Source organism: Peromyscus eremicus, chromosome 4 (genome assembly GCF_949786415.1).
Source record: "Peromyscus eremicus chromosome 4, PerEre_H2_v1, whole genome shotgun sequence".
Lineage (NCBI taxonomy): Eukaryota > Metazoa > Chordata > Mammalia > Rodentia > Cricetidae > Peromyscus > Peromyscus eremicus.
Window position 1 is genome coordinate 131,132,490 of NC_081419.1, and position 17,359 is coordinate 131,149,848.

Sequence of the window (17,359 nt, forward strand, 5' to 3'; positions counted from 1 at the left end):
CAAACAAAAAAACCAAAAGGACCTGTCCCTAAGGAAAGGGAATAATAGCCTGCCTCTGCTGCCTCCGCTGTTCTCCTGTGGGAATTCTGCCATCAGACTTGTCAGGGTTGCTTGGCGGGGACTTTTCCCCCTGAGTTAGCACAGAGATCTGAATGGGCAGAGATAACGCAAATTAGCGAAGATAATAAGCCTATCTGCAGAGGAGCAGACTTCCTTCTGACCAGAGGTGCTCTTGCTGGGCACCACCCCGATTCTCCATGCTTCTCAGTCCTGATGACAAGAAGTGAAAAGAACCGACTTGGCGCCGCCTGAGGCGGGCAGTTCGGCAAGGCGGTGGAGTTTGAGAGGGCCTCAGGGTGCTCGGCTTGCCTGGTGAAGGAAGTACGGGAGTCTTACCTTGCCAGCTTCTCACTGGGCCTCTCTGCCTCACCCAGCATAATGAACTGGAGAGCCACAGTTCATGGCTCACCTACATTTTTCTTCTGTTAGATTTCTTCCATCCTCTCAGATCTGGCAAGGACGCAGAAGACTCAGAGGGGAAGGAGAGATGGCATCTGCCTCTGGCTGACATGACTTGTGCCATGGTCGCATGGGGATTCCATAATGAAGATTGCAAATCACTTGCCTTCCTCTTGGAGCCTGCCCCATAATTAGAAGATTAAACATTTTGTTTAAATTAGTAATTTCCCCTCCTTCCTCCCAGGGCTTCAAGCTACCCTTCCAGCAGCGTGGAGACCGGTTAGCTGCCTGGCACTGGGCTTTGTGTTGCAGCTCTGATTGTCAGCAGAAGGTTGAGGAAGTCTTATTTTAATTAGAAAAGCGATTTTTTTTTCCTTGCTTCACCTTGTGTGGAGCAGAGGCTCTTCTCCCTGTGTGAACTTGGTGATGGCTGAGTGCGGTGAATGTGACTCTTCTCAGGAGTGTGACACTGAGCCCAGCTGGGATTATAACAGGGCCGGGGTATGTGCAGTTGGCCCTCAGGTCTCGCCTCAGCAGCAGCAGCAGCAGCAGCAGCAGCAGCAGCTTGCCCTTCAGCTGGCAGGTTATCTTTGTGTTTATAGAAGAAGAGGGTCACTTACAAGGATGATGTTTCTAAATTGCAGCAGATGACAAGCAGCTTAAAGAGGAGCACTGATGTCACCCACCCCAAAACAAAACAGAAACCTGTGACTTCCATGTTGAAGTCCACTGAGAGCCAGGCTCCGGGCTGTTTGATGTGTGCATGCGTCTTATTTCTACTCGAAGATGAGGGAGGAAGGCTCACAGAGCTTCTGCATGAGACACCCAGCGATTAGATGGTCGGATGCTTCCTAGAAGGCGGCTCCCATGAATAAAGAAAGGCAGCTTAGAATGAAAGCTTATGTAGAATGGAGAGGCATAGTAACACCGCTTGGCCTGTACTCACTTTCCCTCTGTCACAGGTATCGTTTTTTGCATAGGAATTGCCTGGTTACATATAAATGTTCTTCTCATTGCCTTGAGTTCCTCAAGGGCTGTGGGCAGATCAGAGCCTGCTGTAGGGTAACTGCTCAGTAGATGCCCTTAACTAAAGAAGGGTTGAGTGAGGGTGGGCGGGTGAATGAAGTAGCCATCCATATTAGTGACTAAATTGGGGGGTCTCTTATGAGTCTTTTTCTCTGTGGTTTACCATCTCTCCAGTTGCCTTTTTACAGTTCTTCTGCCTCGGTCTCCTTACTGCTGGGATTATAGGTATGCGGTACCATAGGGAGGTGCTTATATCTATGTGTGCCCATGTAGAGGCCAGAGAAAGACTTTGGGCATCCTGTGCAATCACTCCCTCTTACTCCTTTGAGATAGTGTCTCCCACTGAATCTGGAGCTAGGCAGATGGCCAGCAAACCCCAGTGATCCTCCTGCCTCTGTCCCTCACAACATTGGTGCTAAAGTACACATGTGACCATAGCTGGCTTTTTCTGTGAGTGCTGACTATTTGAACTCAGGTCGTTACCCACTGAGTTTTTGTTCTGAAATGTTTATTTCACTTAATTATGTGGGTGCTGGGGATTGAAGCCAGGGCCTCACATATGCTAGGTAGTCCCTTCACTGTTCTTGCTTCTTCTTTCTTGATGAAGTGTAGATTAAGCTGTGTTTGTGACTGATCTTGGCCTTACTCATAGGAAACTTGCCTTAAATAATAGCAGATGGTCTTCACAAAAGCCCAATTTTGTTCCTCTAGTAACGGGAGAGTTGATTGACATTTCTCTTAAAGACTAGGGCTGCCTCTGACCCTAAAGCAAGAGATCGATTGATTCATTTATTTGCCAGAGATTTACTGTAAGTCCACTGTGGGCCATAATTGCTGTTTTCTCTGCACCCAGCCTTATAGGCAAGAAATGAGACTGCACAAAACAACAAGATTGGTTTTTATTTTGTATTGGTTGGCTCGAGAATATCTATTTCAATTATATATGTATATGTATACATACACATATTGTGTGTGTGTGTGTGTGTGTGTGTGTGTGTGTGTGTGTTTAATGTTTTGGGTTTGGCTTTTCCACATATTATCTCACAACACTAGGGGGGCTTTTTTCCAAGATTTGTGGTGATTTGTCCAAGGTCACCAAAATCTGTTCTCTTCTGCTTGTGTGTCTCCCTATTCATGGACTAGTTTAACATCAATTTCTTGGGAGTTTTGTGTTTCATACAGGTGTAGGATGCACATGTCTAAATCATTGCTATCAGCTCATTTTAAGTATAAGGAGCTCCAGGAACAGATGTACAGTAAGCACAGAAGCCAGGTGAGGCGAGTCATTCCTCACATGATGTGTCACGATGCCATCAGGTTTTGCCTACTTGACCTGATTGAATCCGTCACCACCATTTTCTAGCTCTGGCTTTAGGCAGTTTGCTGAGGTATCTCCTACAGGCTCACCTCCTTCATTTGGGAGTATTACCTCTAGGAATATTACCTCTCCAGAAGGCGTGTTTGGGATTGGAAAGAAAGTGACCCATTTATGACCCAGAGCAGGCTTGCAGTTAGTGGTGACTGTGAAGTTTGAGTGGTCACTTGGAAAAAAGCTGTAGGTAGAATTTTCTGGGTTCTTTGGTTCTTGGGATCTCTGTGCCTCTGTTTATTGTTTTTGTTTTTGTGAAATTTAAGGCTCAGTGTGGCTCACAATGTAGCTTTGTTTTAAGAGGTGGCTAGCTCTGTCTTTTCAGACTGTTTGAGGCAGCACGTCTCTGCTGGTGGATGTTTACTGGAACCCTTGAGTTTCTGAGTAATTCCAGTCTGAGACAAGTGAGTAGAATTGATGTCGGGCTGCCTTAACACAGGTGTTATAAACAAGATTAAGAGGTTGTTGAAAAGATATCAGCGGAGCTCTGGGGCTGGTTTTCTGAAGTCATTCTAAAGTGACAGCTAATGGGTAGTTTGCCTGATGGCTCTCTCTGAGCTGGCTGTAACTGACTGGAGATTCACCCACAGAGGAAACCTGCTTATGAACATTTGCTGTCCTTTATCATGAAGCCAAGCCCTGGAACAGAACTGCCGTCTTTGCGCCGTGCATGTTGCCTTTGTGCCGTTGGATTCCATTGTTTTCTCTTGTTGTTTGCATTATTTTGTGGTTTTTTTTTTTTTTTTGAGGCAGTTTTAAATTGGATGTCCTAAACCTGCTAAGGTGGTTCAAAACAGTTGTTTTACTTCACTGTGTATTTTTGGAAGACATTTATGTGTCTGTTCCTCAGCCTCAGTGGAATCCTGTCTGTGAGGAATGTGTTGTGCCTATCTTGTCTGCAGGTGCTCCTGTCAGAGGCTGAGGACCTTCAAATGCTCCTGAAGTCAGTAGCTGCTAGGCTCAGGTCACTTTGAAATCTGTTTTATAGCCTCCCCAAGACAGTGTGGTGGGGGACGAGGCTTGCACAGAGAATTTGCCAGTAGCCAAGGCCTCAGGCCCCTCCCACTTGTCTTCCAAGTGGCCAGGTAGCCAGTGCGCTCTTCTTTTCTAGAGAAATGATTTCAGACATTGGATGCCCATCTCGAATCACTCCTTCACCAGCCTTGTCTTCGGTGGGAGTGGAGAGACTTCGCTAACTTCAGTAGTTTGTCGACCATCTCTAAAACAGTAAAGCCTTTGAGTTAAGGAGAACAAAGTGCATCTTAGACCACAGCAGACATGAAGCCATCCTTTTTCATCGTGCATGATGGACTCATCAACAGGCATGCATGCAGGCCAGAGCAGTGATCCTTCATTCAAGCCGAGAAGTAAGCCAGCAGCAGGTGCTGGAGAGCCTGGTGGCAGTCACACTGTGCCTTCAGAGGCTGCCCTCCCTCCCAGCTGCAGTATGAACCCTGAGGTCAACGCTGTCAGACTCCTGCTTCCTTGAAAGAGTGGGGCTGCCAGTGTGAGGAAGCTAATGAAGAAGTGTTAGCAAAAAAAAAAAAAAAAAAAAAAAAAAAGTGCTTAGATTCTCACTCCTAGTCCGCTCTGGAGCGCTCATTCTCCTCCCTTCTCATCTGCTGTCCAAGCGTTCTTCCTTCTGCTGTCCTTCTGGAAGGATGCACACCTTCCCCACAACAGCCCCTTGTTTTGAAGGAGGAATGCAGCTCTTAGTCTCAGCAGTGATCTTAGAGGCAACTTGAAGATCTCTTTGCCCTACTTTAGTTAATGAATCATCTGTTGCTGGAGGCAATGGTCTGGTGGCTGGAGACGTCTCTGTCAGCTCAATTGCCTGTGACAGGTGTGCCATATACCATTCAGAACCACCGCATGGGCCTGCTCTTGCCAAATGCAGTGTGCCCCCAACCCCTCATCCTCATAAGCATTTGTGTATCTGAGCTGTGGTTTAAAACAGTTAATGGTTTCATGAGTCAAGGTCTTGTTATGTAGCCCAGGCTGGCCTCAGACTTGTGGTCTTCCTGCCTTCGCCTCCCAGGTGCTGAACTTAGAGACATGCTGTCACACCTCTCTCATAATTTTTCGTAGTTTTCTCATGTCAGTTTGTTAGTTAATGTTTAAAACTTCAAGATGGTCTGCTGTAGGAGGTAACCGGAGGCTCAGCATGAGTTCCCCTCCAAGTGATCCCCACAGAGACAGTTGACACTCCATAGACAGTGTACTCCTGGCTAAGAGGGTGGCAGAAAAACAGCAGAAGGGGCTTTAATTTCGACTAAAACATGATGGCATGGGGCAGACATGATGCAAGTGTGGAGTTGAGGGTCATTTCTGGGGCGGTGACACAGAAGGCACTCTGGAGGCTGTCGGGCTCAAGTCCTTTTTCTGTGCTGTGTCTGAATTTATTCATCTGTAAGTGATAGGGCAGAGCTAATTGTCTGAGTCTTCCCGTGCGTACTCTTTGAATATCACTTGGTACTAAGTGATAAATGTACTAAGCTTTGTACACAGCGCAATTTAGGGTGGTGCCATGTGACTAAATACAGGAGTATGAAGAAATGGGATCTCTGCTGCAGTCTCCTGAAGGCCAAGGAACTCTGAGAATTTGCATATTTGTATTAAGAGTTAGCAGTCTTGGCAGCCTGGCTGGTTCCTCAGTGCCTCTGTCCTCTCCCATTTAATTATGACATGGCTCTTGGTCTCTGGTCTGATATAGATGTCTTCTATAGATAGTACTGTTGTCTCTTATGTCCACGTTAGCCATAGAACCAACCAGAAGACTCACTGTCCTCTTTGACTTGTGTTTCTCACAAGATCTCAGGCATCTGGAAGACAAGGCCTTTCTGGGTTTCCTTTGTGTTTTAAACCTTGTGTTTCTAGCATGGGGCTGTGTGGGTGTGTGCAAGTCTTGTGAGTTTGGTGAGGTGGGTGTTGGTGTGTTGTCCTTTCTCTGTCCATCATGTTCATGACAACCTATGTACTTAACATTCACTTATTTATTAAGTGTAACAATCTTAAAAATATTAGGGAGAAAAAAGCCAGGAGGTGGTGATGCATGCTTTTAATCCCAGCACTCAGAAGGCAGGAGCAGGTGGATCTCTGAGTTCAAGGCCAGTTTGGTTTACAGAGTGAGTTCCAGGACAGCCAAGGCTACACAAAGAAACTCCATCTTGGAAAAAAAGCAAAAAAAAACCAAAATAAAACAAAACAAAAAGTTAGAAAATAAATCTGAAACAAATTTAAAATATGATCTGTAGAGGTATTCTGATTCCATCCTGTAATCATTGCTGGTATTTGTGCCACTTTTCAAATTTCATCAGCAGGATGGGTAAAACTTTTTTTTTTTTTGATTTCTCTGTGTAGCTTTGCGCCTTTCCTGGAACTCACTCTGTAGCCCAGGCTGGCCTTGAACTCACAGACATCTACTTGCCTCTGCCTCCCGAGTGCTGGGATTAAAGACGTGCGCCAGCATAAAACATTTTTTTAATTTAAAAGAATTGTGGCAAATTGTCATTTTGAAAAGCAGCCAGAGAAGGATGGTTTTCATTTAACTTGTGTAAAGCTCAGATACTGAATGCCAGAATCTCAGAACATAGAGGGCCTGCTGGGGTAGTGGATGGGTGGGGGGCGGGGCTGTTGACAGAATATGGTATTAGGCTCCTTGGACTCTGATGGTGCTTGGACACCTTATCTGTTGTCTTCACCTTAGTGGTATATGTGTGCTAAAGCCAAAACCTGTCTCTAACGAAGACTGTTGGGGTCCAGCTCTTCTATAGTCTCCTCCCAGACCTCCAGAAGGGACGCTACTAGCAGCAGATTAATTAATCTGAGGGATGTTCGAATGAATCTATATACACGAAACTCTTTAGTCCATTCACTTTATTCTTCTAAGTCAAAATCTCTCTACACAGCTTCAATTCTGTTCTCATACTTAGCTCCTCTCTGTCCCTTCCTCTTGTCCTCTCATTGTTCTATCTAAGTTCCTTCCATCTTTGTCCTTCTCCTCTCTCCCCAGTCCAGTTTAAATCCACATACAATTCACAATTCTTTCACCTCGCCACTTTCTGCTTGGGTAGGGCAAGTCTCGGTAGCGAGGAGGCCTTTGTCATAGCTCGATGCACCTGGTATGTGAAAAAGCCCTTTTGTTCTGAGTTAATTGTTAAAGGGCAAGTCTAGAGATACCATTAAGGCTGTGAGAGAAGGGAGGGTTAAGCTTGTATCTAACATCCACCTGACCTTGGCAGTTGTCTCCATATGAGTATTTACCTTATATCAGGAGACTGGCAGATAGTCTGGAATGTTTATCTGTCTGCAGTCTGTCCTTGGAATTGAGAAATATCTCAGATAAAATACTTTTGTCCAGAGATGGCCTTGGCCCTGGATATTTGCTAATGGAAATAATTACAGAATGCAGATATCTGAGTCTAATGCTAATAAGGGAAACAAAAGCCTGGAAAAAAGTCTTGCCTGTGTCATAGTTGGGGGAAGTATCCAAATCCCTCAACTGTATAAGGGAAATAGTGCCCAATGAATGATCAAATACACTGCTCTAGGAATGGAAAAGCTACAATAGCACACGAGAAATTCATAGCAGGAAACAGCTAATATTCAAAAGCCAGTATCATCAAGTCTCATTAAGACTTGGCTTTATCCTCTGGAAAGCCCTTGGCTTCTTTCAGGTACTAGCTTTTGCTATAGTCAGCTGAACTCCTACTTCATATTTCTGTGACTGCAGCAGGTCTCACTGATTGGGCAGCATGGATCAGGTACCTACTTGGAGCAAGTACTGTTGGGTGCTGAGCAGGAGTCAGATCCCAGGGTTCCTACTCTTTAGTTTTGTTGTTGGTTGTTTTTTTCTCGTTTGTTTTGGTTTTTGAGCCAAGGTCTTTACTCTCACAGCCCAGGCTGGCCTGAAACTTAAGGTGACCCATCCTCCTGTTCAGTCTCCCAAGTGCTGGTATTACAGACATGTGCTATGTGATGTCTTTCTGTATGCTGTGAATATGTGTTGCTCCATTGGCTGCATTGGAGCCTATGGCAGGGCAGGATGGAGCCAGGTGGGAAAATCCAAGAGAGATAGTGAGAGAAGAAAGGAGAGTGGGGAGAGATGTTGAACTGCCGTCCAAGGAGCAACATGTAATGGGACACAGGTAAAGTCACAGAACACGTGGCGATACATAGATTAATAGTTAATGGGTTGAGTTCAGTTATAAGAGCTAGCTAGCAAGAAGCCTGAGCCAATAGGCCATAGAGTTTGCAATTAATATTAAGCCTCTGAGTGATTATTTTATAAATGGCTGCAGGACCATGGGGCTGGGTGGGACTAGAGAAACTTCCAGCTACAGACTGTGCCACCATGCTCAGCTGGTTCAATGCTGAGTTTTTAAAAGTCGGCCCTTCACATGTATCTGCTTAGCTAAAGCACTAAAGTTGGTCATGAAGTTGACTTGTTGAGCTTGAGGTTTCCTAGGTCCCTCAGCTCTTTTCTGAGTGAAGTATTTTGACTCATTTCCCCTGGAAGCCACTTTATGTGTATTTGCAATTTTGAGCTTAAGCAGATCACTATGTTTGGATCTGCCATTGTAGATCTACCTGCTGTGCTGCACACACACACACACACACACACACACACACACACACACACACACACCTGTCTCCCTCTGTGCTCTTGAGTAAGTTAATGAAAGAGTTTGTTGATCCTAGCTCCACAAATGTTTATTGTAAACCCTTGATCTTATTCAGCAGTAACAGTACCAAAGGACCAACCACAGCAAGTGCCAGCCTCTCCTGCTAGCTTTTAGTAGTCTTCCCTTATTCCCTAAATTACATGTATAACTATGCCATTTTGTCAAATTCAGTTCAGATGTTTCTAAAAATAAATACCATAAGTTCTAGGTTTTCCACATTTCCTTCCCCGGTTTCATTTCATGTTCTGCCCTCCTTAATGATGTCCCCTGGCCCTGCCTAGCAGTTTCCTGCATGAACTTCTTTTATTCCCGTGCACTTTTTTTGCTACCACTACTGCATTAACCAAAGAACTGTTTCCTTATTGTGCGTGTGCTCCAGTGAGCATTGTATAGCTATCTCTGCGGATGTGAGAAGTTCCACAGTGTGTGTGCATGCACTGCAATAGTTGCGGAGAGTAGTCTCTTCAGTGTTCTTCGGCATCATTATTTAGCTCTGCCCTCACAATACCCCATGAGCGAGTGCCAACACTGTTCCTCTGCATTCTCACCAGCACTTTCACTGCCAGATTTGAGTGTTGTCAATCTCATGTGCCATAGTTAAAGTACGTTTCCTAATCTTTCATGAAGTTGGGCCACTTTTACATGCAGATTGGCTACTCAGTATTTTTCCTTCTGTGATCATCTGCTTATATTCTGTCTTACTTTATGTAATCTTACCATTCTATATCTTCCTAAAGGCAACTCTGAGGTTGCAGAGCAAAGGCAGAATATTTTTATACTGTAGGATTAATATGTCAGGTGATTCACCAGAGCCACGTGACTCTAAGATGATTCACTAGAACCCAGAATGCTCGGATCATTGGTCCTCTGCTGTTTGTACAGTACCACATTAGGTCTTGTAGATAGTTCTGTTCTGTTGTTATTGCTGAGGGTTGCTGGTGAATATTCCCTGCAGCTCCTAATAGAGTGATGTTGAAGTTCTATTAGCTCAGTAAATACTTGTGGAGTGAATGAATGAGTGATGATGGTTCTGGTGTAGCTGACAAAACATATTCATAATAAGTCTGCTAAAATGGAGATGTTTTACCTTGCAGTGGCTCTACAAGGATCTGCCAATGTTAGTGTTGATAAAGAAACCAAATCAGTATTCAGCTTTCTGATGTAGCTGCAGAATTAATCAGAGAAGATGTCAAAGTAAATCACGGACATTAAAGTGTACTTTGTGTTTCTAGAAAGAAACCTACATAGCCTTTGGAGGGAAGATGAATATATATTCAGGCTTTAACAAGGAATAAAAGTTTTTTGGGGGGAGGAAAATTAGATTAAGTACAGTCTTCATGACTAGTGATCTGAATCATAAATCATATCTGCCTTCTGTCAGCCAATCAGATTGCAGATCATACGGGGAATGCTGGTAACTTTGATTTTTGGCCTTTTTTATTGAAGACTTTACTTTTAATTTTTTGAAGTTGGCATACAATGTAATGGATTTCATTATGGCACTTTGTACACATTTGTCACTGTACTGTCCTCTCCCATCCTGTGGCTCCCTCTTGCTTATTGCTTTCCTTCCTTCACACAGTCCGTCCCTCTTGCTTTCATGTCACAAGTGTTCTATTACTTTCCCATTGTGTTCTTCCTGTCTGCTTTCCTTCCTCTCTCTCTCTCTCTCTCTCTCTCTCTCTCTCTCTCTCTCTCTCTCTCTCTCTCTCAAAGCTAGACTGCATGTGAGAGAAAATGGGGTGTCTAAGTCTGACTAATTTTGTGTAACATAATGATCTCCAATTGCATCCATTGTAGCAAAGGATGTAATTTCATTTTTCTTTATGGCTGAATAAAAGCTCCATTGTGCATATGCGGAACATTTTCTTTATGCAGTCTGTGTTGATAGACATCTAGATTGCTTCCATTTCCTGGCTATTGAGAACAGAGCAGCAGGAAGCATGGGTGTGCAAGTATCTCTGGTAGGATATAGGGGCTTCTGGGTAAATACCAGGAGTGGTATAGCTGGGTCATATGGTAGTTTAATGTTTTGGGGAGCACTTCCACACTTATCTCCATAATGGCTAAACCAGTTCACATTTTTACTAGCAGTGAATAAGTGTTCTTCTTTTTCCACTTTGTTGACAACTATTATTGTCATTTGTATGTGACAGCCATTCTGATTGAGGAGGGAGGGGATCTCAAAGCAGTTTGATTTCCATTGTTCCTGGTGACTAAGGACGTTGAATACTTTTCAGGTATTTTCTTGGCCATTTGTAGTTGTTCTTTTGAGACTGGCTGTTCAGTTGATTAGCGTATTCACTGACTGGATAATTTTTTGGTGTCTAGTTTTTGTAGTTCATTATATATTCCATGTAATAACCCCCTGTACCACACGTAGTTAGCAAACATGTCCTCTATACTGTAAGCTGTCTCTCGCTATGGTGTTTGTTTCCTTGGCCGCACAGAAGCTTTGTAACTTCTTGTTGTCTCAGTCTTAGTTGTATCCCAAAGGTCTACAAGTTGTGGTTTTATTTTTACTTGATGCTACAAATTGTGTGTGTGTGTGTGTGTGTGTGTGTGTGTGTGTGTGTGAGAATATGTCTAGAGACTAGAGGCCAATGTCAGGTGTCTTTCTACTTTATTTTCTGAGATAGGGTCTGTCATCGAACTTGGAGCTCACCTGGAGCTCACTGACTCAGTTTTGACTGGCTGGCCATGTGCTTCAGGAATACATCTTTCTCTGCCCCCAGCACTGGAGTACAGGTGCACACTGACTTTTTTTTTTTTTTTTTTTTTTTTTTTTTTTTAAACATGGATGCTGGGCGTATGAACTTGGGTCCTCATGCTTATGTGGCAGGTACTTTACTGACTGAGCCATTGCTCAGGCTCCACCTCAAGAAATTCTTTCTTTCCTCATTTCTTCAGTGACTTATAGTCATTCAAGAGTGTATTCTTCAGTCTCCAAATATTTGTGTCCTTTCTATAGCTAATGTTTTTATTGACTTTTAGTTTTATTCCATTATGGTCTAATAGAATATGAGAAATTATCACTATTTTGTGTTTGTTGGAATTGTTTGAGGGCTAGAATGCAGGCCTCCAGGGAATCCACGCGCTGCTCAGAAGGCTGTGAATTCCATTTCTGTTGGTCCGTCTGATTTGCACCTGCAGTGTATGTAGTTTAATTCCGATGTTTCTCTGTTGCTTTTTGTCAGGGACTTATCTGAAGATGAGAGTGGCCCTGGGGAGATGGCTCGGCAGGCCAAGGGGTTTGCCACCAAGCCTCGTGGCCTGAATTTAATCCCTAGAACCCATATTGAGGAAGGGGAGAACTGACTCCCACAAGTTGTCCTCTGACCTGCACATGCACATGTCCCGCAAATGATAAATAGAAATATGATAAAGCTGAGAGTGGGGTATTGATGTTATCCACTGTTGTATCAGGATCAATATAGCCTTTTATGCTCATTCGTATTTATTTAGTGAAATTGGGAGCCTCAGTGTTTGGTGCATATATGCCTATAATTGTTACAGATTTTTTTAATTTTTGTTTTTTAAAAGATTGGTTGTTAAGTATTCCAAGCTGAGGCTGGAATGTAGTTGAGGGTGTCATGAACTTCTCTGACCCTCTCTCTGCTTTCTTACACCTTCCGAGGCTGGGCTGACATGTGTGTGCCAATGTGTGTGCCAACACTCCTGGTTTATATGGTGTTGGGGATCAAACCCAGGGCTTCGGGCATTTAAGACAAAGACTCTGCCAACTGAACTACATTCCCTGCCCCTAGTTGCTATAGATTCTCGATTAATTTATTCCCTTTACTAATGTGTAGTTGCGTTACAAATAAAATCTCTTCTGTCCAGTTTTGTCTGTCAGTTAGCAAAATAACTCCATCAGCTTGTCTGCACCTTCTCACTGACAGATTGACCTCTAGCCGCCTGCTCTCAGTTGGCGGGCGTCTTCACAGTGTAGTGTGTTTCTTGGACCTAGTTTTTAATACAGTCAGCCAGTGTGAGTCTCTTTGTTTATAATTTAAGCTGTTCATATTTAAGGTTGTTATTGAGACATGTTTGTAATTCCTGGGATTTTGTTTGCTTTTCTGGTTGGTATTGGATCTGTGTTCTTTTCTTTCTCCCCATTAGTATTAGGAGTTTGGTGGGTTGGGCATGTGGATTCCTTCCTAGCTTGTCTGTTCGTTTATTCTTATGAAATTCATTCTTCCCTGTGCTTTTGTGATCCAGACTCTGTGATTAGTGTTCTGTTGTTTGTTTTTTTTTTTTTTCCTCCAGTGCTTACTCTGTTTTCATGAACTACCTTCATTTGGGTTCTCTTGAAATGTCCTCCCTTTTCTGTCAGTTTTGAAAGAGGCTTGCTGGCTATAGCATCTTCTTTGGTAGCTGCTTACTTCAGGGGTTGGAATGTATTGCTTCATGCTTTCCTGCCTTTGGGAGTTGCTGATGGGAGATCTGAAGCTATTCTGATGTGTTTTCCTTTGTAGGTAAGTTGGAGTTTTTCTCTTATCACTTTAATGTTTCTTTGTGTTATATTTCTGATAACTTGGTTATGATATGTTAGAGAGGTTTTTCTGTGGTTGTGTCCATTTGGGGTTCTAATGCTTCTTTTGGGTGTCCAGTTTTTCCTCTAGATGTGGAATTTTCACTTTAATTTCATATATAGATTCTCCGTGTCTGCAGTCTTTGATCTTGCCTCCTTTTTCAGTCATATGGATTGGGTCATAGTTTGATCTCTTGATCATATTTCAAAGCTTTTGGGTGTTGTGGACGTGACTGCTTTTTTCTTTTCCTTGTTGGGGTTTAAATATCGTGTTTCCTTGACCTTGGTGATGCCTCAGATTCTTTCCTCTGCCTGGTCAAGTCTACTGATGTCGTCTTCCACTGTGCTGTTTTAATTTGGTTCATTAGAGGTTTTTATTTTCAACATTTCTGGTTTTTTTCCACTTCAAAATTTCAATTTCTTTACTGAATTTTCCTTTCGTGTTGCTGGCTTTTTCCTGTATGCTACCAACTTTCTTCATCAAGACCTGGATTGAATCCATCTGTTTGCTTGTATCCTCTTTGCTTGTGTCATTTTGTTAGTAAACTCAACCTTTTGAAATTATCAGCACTGTACCTATTTTAGGGCCTTTGAATTTAATAATTGAAGAGTCATCGTTTGGAGGGATCATATTGCCTTGCTGTGTGTGTGTGTGTGTGTGTGTGTGTGTGTGTGTGTGTGTGTGTTTCTGTGGTGCTGATCGCATTTCTGTTGGTTTGGGTCTCTTCTGGTTTTATTTGGGAAGCCTTATTGAGCAGCCTACATTTGAGGGCCCGATCCTGAGTGCCACTCAGTAGGGAGAAAACAGACTGTGACAACAGCAACATCATCAAACCATGCAAGATATGGAAATACACATAAAATGAAGTAGTCTACTACTATGTCACCAATTACCATAAATCACAAAATGAGAAAAGAGACTGTGTCATGAGATTTAAAATTACTTAGGGTAAATGTGAAATGAATGGGATGAAGCAGACAGGGAAGGGGAAAGTAAGGCTGAGTAAATGAAAAGAAAGAGGAAGAAGGATGAAGAGCGTTTTGAAAGGAAAAAGTGAGAAATTAGAAAAGGGTCTGGAACAGTGGCTCAGGGCTTAAGAGCACTAGCTACTCTTGCAGAAGACCTAGGTTTGGTTCCCAGCACCCAGTTGGTGGAACTGTTTGGGAAGGATTCAGAGATGTGACCTGTAGAAGGAGATGTGTCACTAGGAACAGGTTTTTAGGTTTCATGCCATTCCCTGTCTCTCTGTCTGTCTCTTGAGATGTAAACTCTCAGTTGTTCCTGGTGACATGCCTTTGGACTCTCACTCTCTGGAACCATAAGCCCAATTAAACTACTTTCTTTTATAAATCATGGTGACTTATAGCAATAAAAAAGTAACTAAGACACCCTACAGATAAAATTATGGTGCTACTATATGTATAGGAGGAATGGAGGGAGGGAGGAAGGTTTGGGGAGTAAAAACTGAGTATGGGGAAAGGAATAGAAAAAAATAACTGCTCAATAGTCAAAGATGTAGAAACAAAGATAAAAGTGTGAAGGGGAAATAAGAAGCATTTTAAAATATGATTAAAAAAATGTTCAGAGAGTAACAGGAAAGGGTAGGGAGCATGGGGGTGAGGAAAGAAGGTCTTTCTAGACCTTTAATGCACAGATTCTCTGGTAATGCATGTGGGGAAGTCTGTTGGACTTTTGGGCACTTGTCTTCCTGGTGACTTATGCTGGTGTTGATCCAGTACTGGAAAGTGTCTGTCCTCTAGAAATGTCTTCACTTGAGTTGCTTCCCTTCTCTGGGTACCAGGGGCTACTGCTGACCGTACTTTAGCTGCGTGCGTGCGTGCATGCGTCTCCCAAGGCACTGGGGATATTGGAAGCAACCCTGGCCCTGAGATCTGCACAAGCAGAGGCAATCTTCATACTTTCAAGACCTCCAAAGTATTAATCACTTTGCTACAAGGATGCAGCTATGTGTGGCCTGCCGGTCGAGTCTTCAGGATCTATCTAGGGCAGTGACAGCAGCTCGGTGGCCCCACCTGCTGAGGTGAGGTTTGTTCTGGCAACCGTGGGTGGGTTAGCCTTCCCTGTGCACTTCACTGCCCGAGTCAGGTGTCCTGTAGCCTGCACTTTTGGCTTCTCAGCGTCTGCCCCCGCTCTCCGTAAGCTCGAAGGCTGTCTCTCATGCAGGGCTGTGGCAAATTAACTTCAGGCTCTTACACTCCTGGGTTGTTCCTTTGTTCTCAGGCTTCCAGGGTAGTATAGTTTCAAACAATAGGTTCTCTTTTAAGATGGTGCCAGGTCCCTGCCCATGAAGTCAGTCAGTCACACAGGGAGACAAAATGGAATTCCTCTTCACTGTCTGCTAGGGGAACACTGTCTCACTAATCCAGAAATTGGTTTTGAGGCTTGTGAGTTCTGTGTGCTTTTCCCAGAGGTAGTGGGTTTGCCAGGGTCTCCTCAGCAGAGCCACCTGCCTGATCGTAAAGTCTTCTGCTGCCCTCCCCCGCCAGAAGCTTCGGTCTGCTCTTTAGTGTGTCGCCTGTCCCTTTCTCCACACTTTGCAGGTATCCTGCAGCTCCCTTTGCGAATTTCTGAAACGTGTCCTCTTTTCCTCTGCTTGGCGGAGATTCTATTTTTCCTTCTGCTGACCCTTCTCTTTTATCAGGTCACAGGAAGGGGACTTCTAGTCCACCATCTTACCCTGGGTTTTGATGTTTCAGTATTTCCCCGCATTGTGGATATTGGTAAAAACCAGATTGCCCAGTAGTTAGTTTACTCTGTGCTTTTAGTTATTTATTTTTGATCGAGAGTAGCAGGAGGTTCTATTTTATATTTTGGGGTGACCTTCCTGTAGGGCTTGGAGTACCTGTTTCTTCTTTCAGAAATATAGGTGGATGTCCACATTGGTGGTATTGTGGTTAGCATAGCTGCCTTCCAAAAATACAGGTTAGTAGATTGCCACTATTCATTGACAGTTTTTAAGTTTTAACTCTTGTGAATTTACAAAGACAAATTATATATGCACTTAGCTATTTCCTAAAAGTATGGCCTGCTGGCTTGTCTCGCTGGTTTGGCCCTTGGTTTACAGAGGACTGTTTGGAAAGTGGTCTGTTTAGTCATCCCCGCAGTCCTTTGGTGGGTGGGATTGTCTGTCTCTGATTGCTTTGATCTCTCATTATGAATTTTGGCTGATGGTAGTTGCAGTGGAAGGGACTCTGAGCCTTTTCAGTTGTGCCTTAAGCAAATTTGCAAGGGAGCCCTGATGTTAACTTTGGCAGGTTTCATGCCTGCAAATATTGATTGAGCCAGAAGTCCTCACTGTAAAATGTCACCAGTGAATGTGCAGCCAGTGCAGGCGGGGGGACTCATTACTGCAGCTCGTCTGCAGCTTCTGGGTCAGGCCACTCACTACCATCTGGTAAGAACGAATGTTTGAAAACTACCTTTTATTCTGACAAAAGGTAATCAGGAGAGGTTAACAGCCGATGATTTCCGAACAGTTCAGATTGGTTAGACCAGTCCGTCCCCAGGCTTGGGCTGTGACATCCAAATGTCTAATTATCTCACGGGGTATTAGAACATTTTAAAATGATGAAATCCCAAAGTCATGGTAGGAGGAATTTAATTATGTGTATGCTCCCCTTTCTCCTCTGTGCTACACACCCGCTTTCCTATTGGAAGCATTTATTCTGAGGAAGAAAAGGCAGCAGGAAAGGACGAGGCAAGCAAATAGGATTCCTGTCTTCAACTAATGCTTATTTTTAAAGCCCCATATGTGAGAGTCAGGCTAGACTTGTCCTTCAAGGGCAAGGACTAGAGATCAGAGAAGGAGACTGTAAGTCGGAAGGGTTTTCTTCAGTGTGGTAAATTCTGAAGGAAGATGCAAAGATGGGGAAGGTCGGTTAGGTCGGATGGTATGTGGTAAACAGGGGTGTTAGGAAAGTCCTAGCCCGTGTCTGCCCAGAGACATTTTTAAAGAGGATTCGGACTGCAAATAGATTTCTGTTGGGCGACATGGAGGTGCCTAAAGCTCAGACTGACTCTAGTGCCTTGGAAGAACCATGGCAAGGTGTGGACAGGCGTTTCCAATAGAGTAGCTATGGAGTCGACTCTTCATTAACAGTTCTCAAAACAGACCAAAGGAAAAATACCACCAGAGAGATAGTCATTTGCTTGTTCTTATATGTCCTTCCTCTGTCATTGACAGCCAAAAAGTGCAGCTGGGGGAAGGTTACCTGTCAAATATTTTGGTATTTAAAGGCAATCCAATTTTTTTTTTTTTTTGGCTA

General features: G+C 43.6%; 1 protein-coding gene across 1 annotated transcript in view; it reads left to right on the forward strand.

Annotated features, from left to right (window-relative positions):
• Nucleotides 1-17,359, forward strand: part of Ctnnbl1 (catenin beta like 1) — a 169,866-nt gene that overhangs the window by 15,015 nt on the left and 137,492 nt on the right. The gene's annotated exons all lie outside the window — the stretch shown is intronic.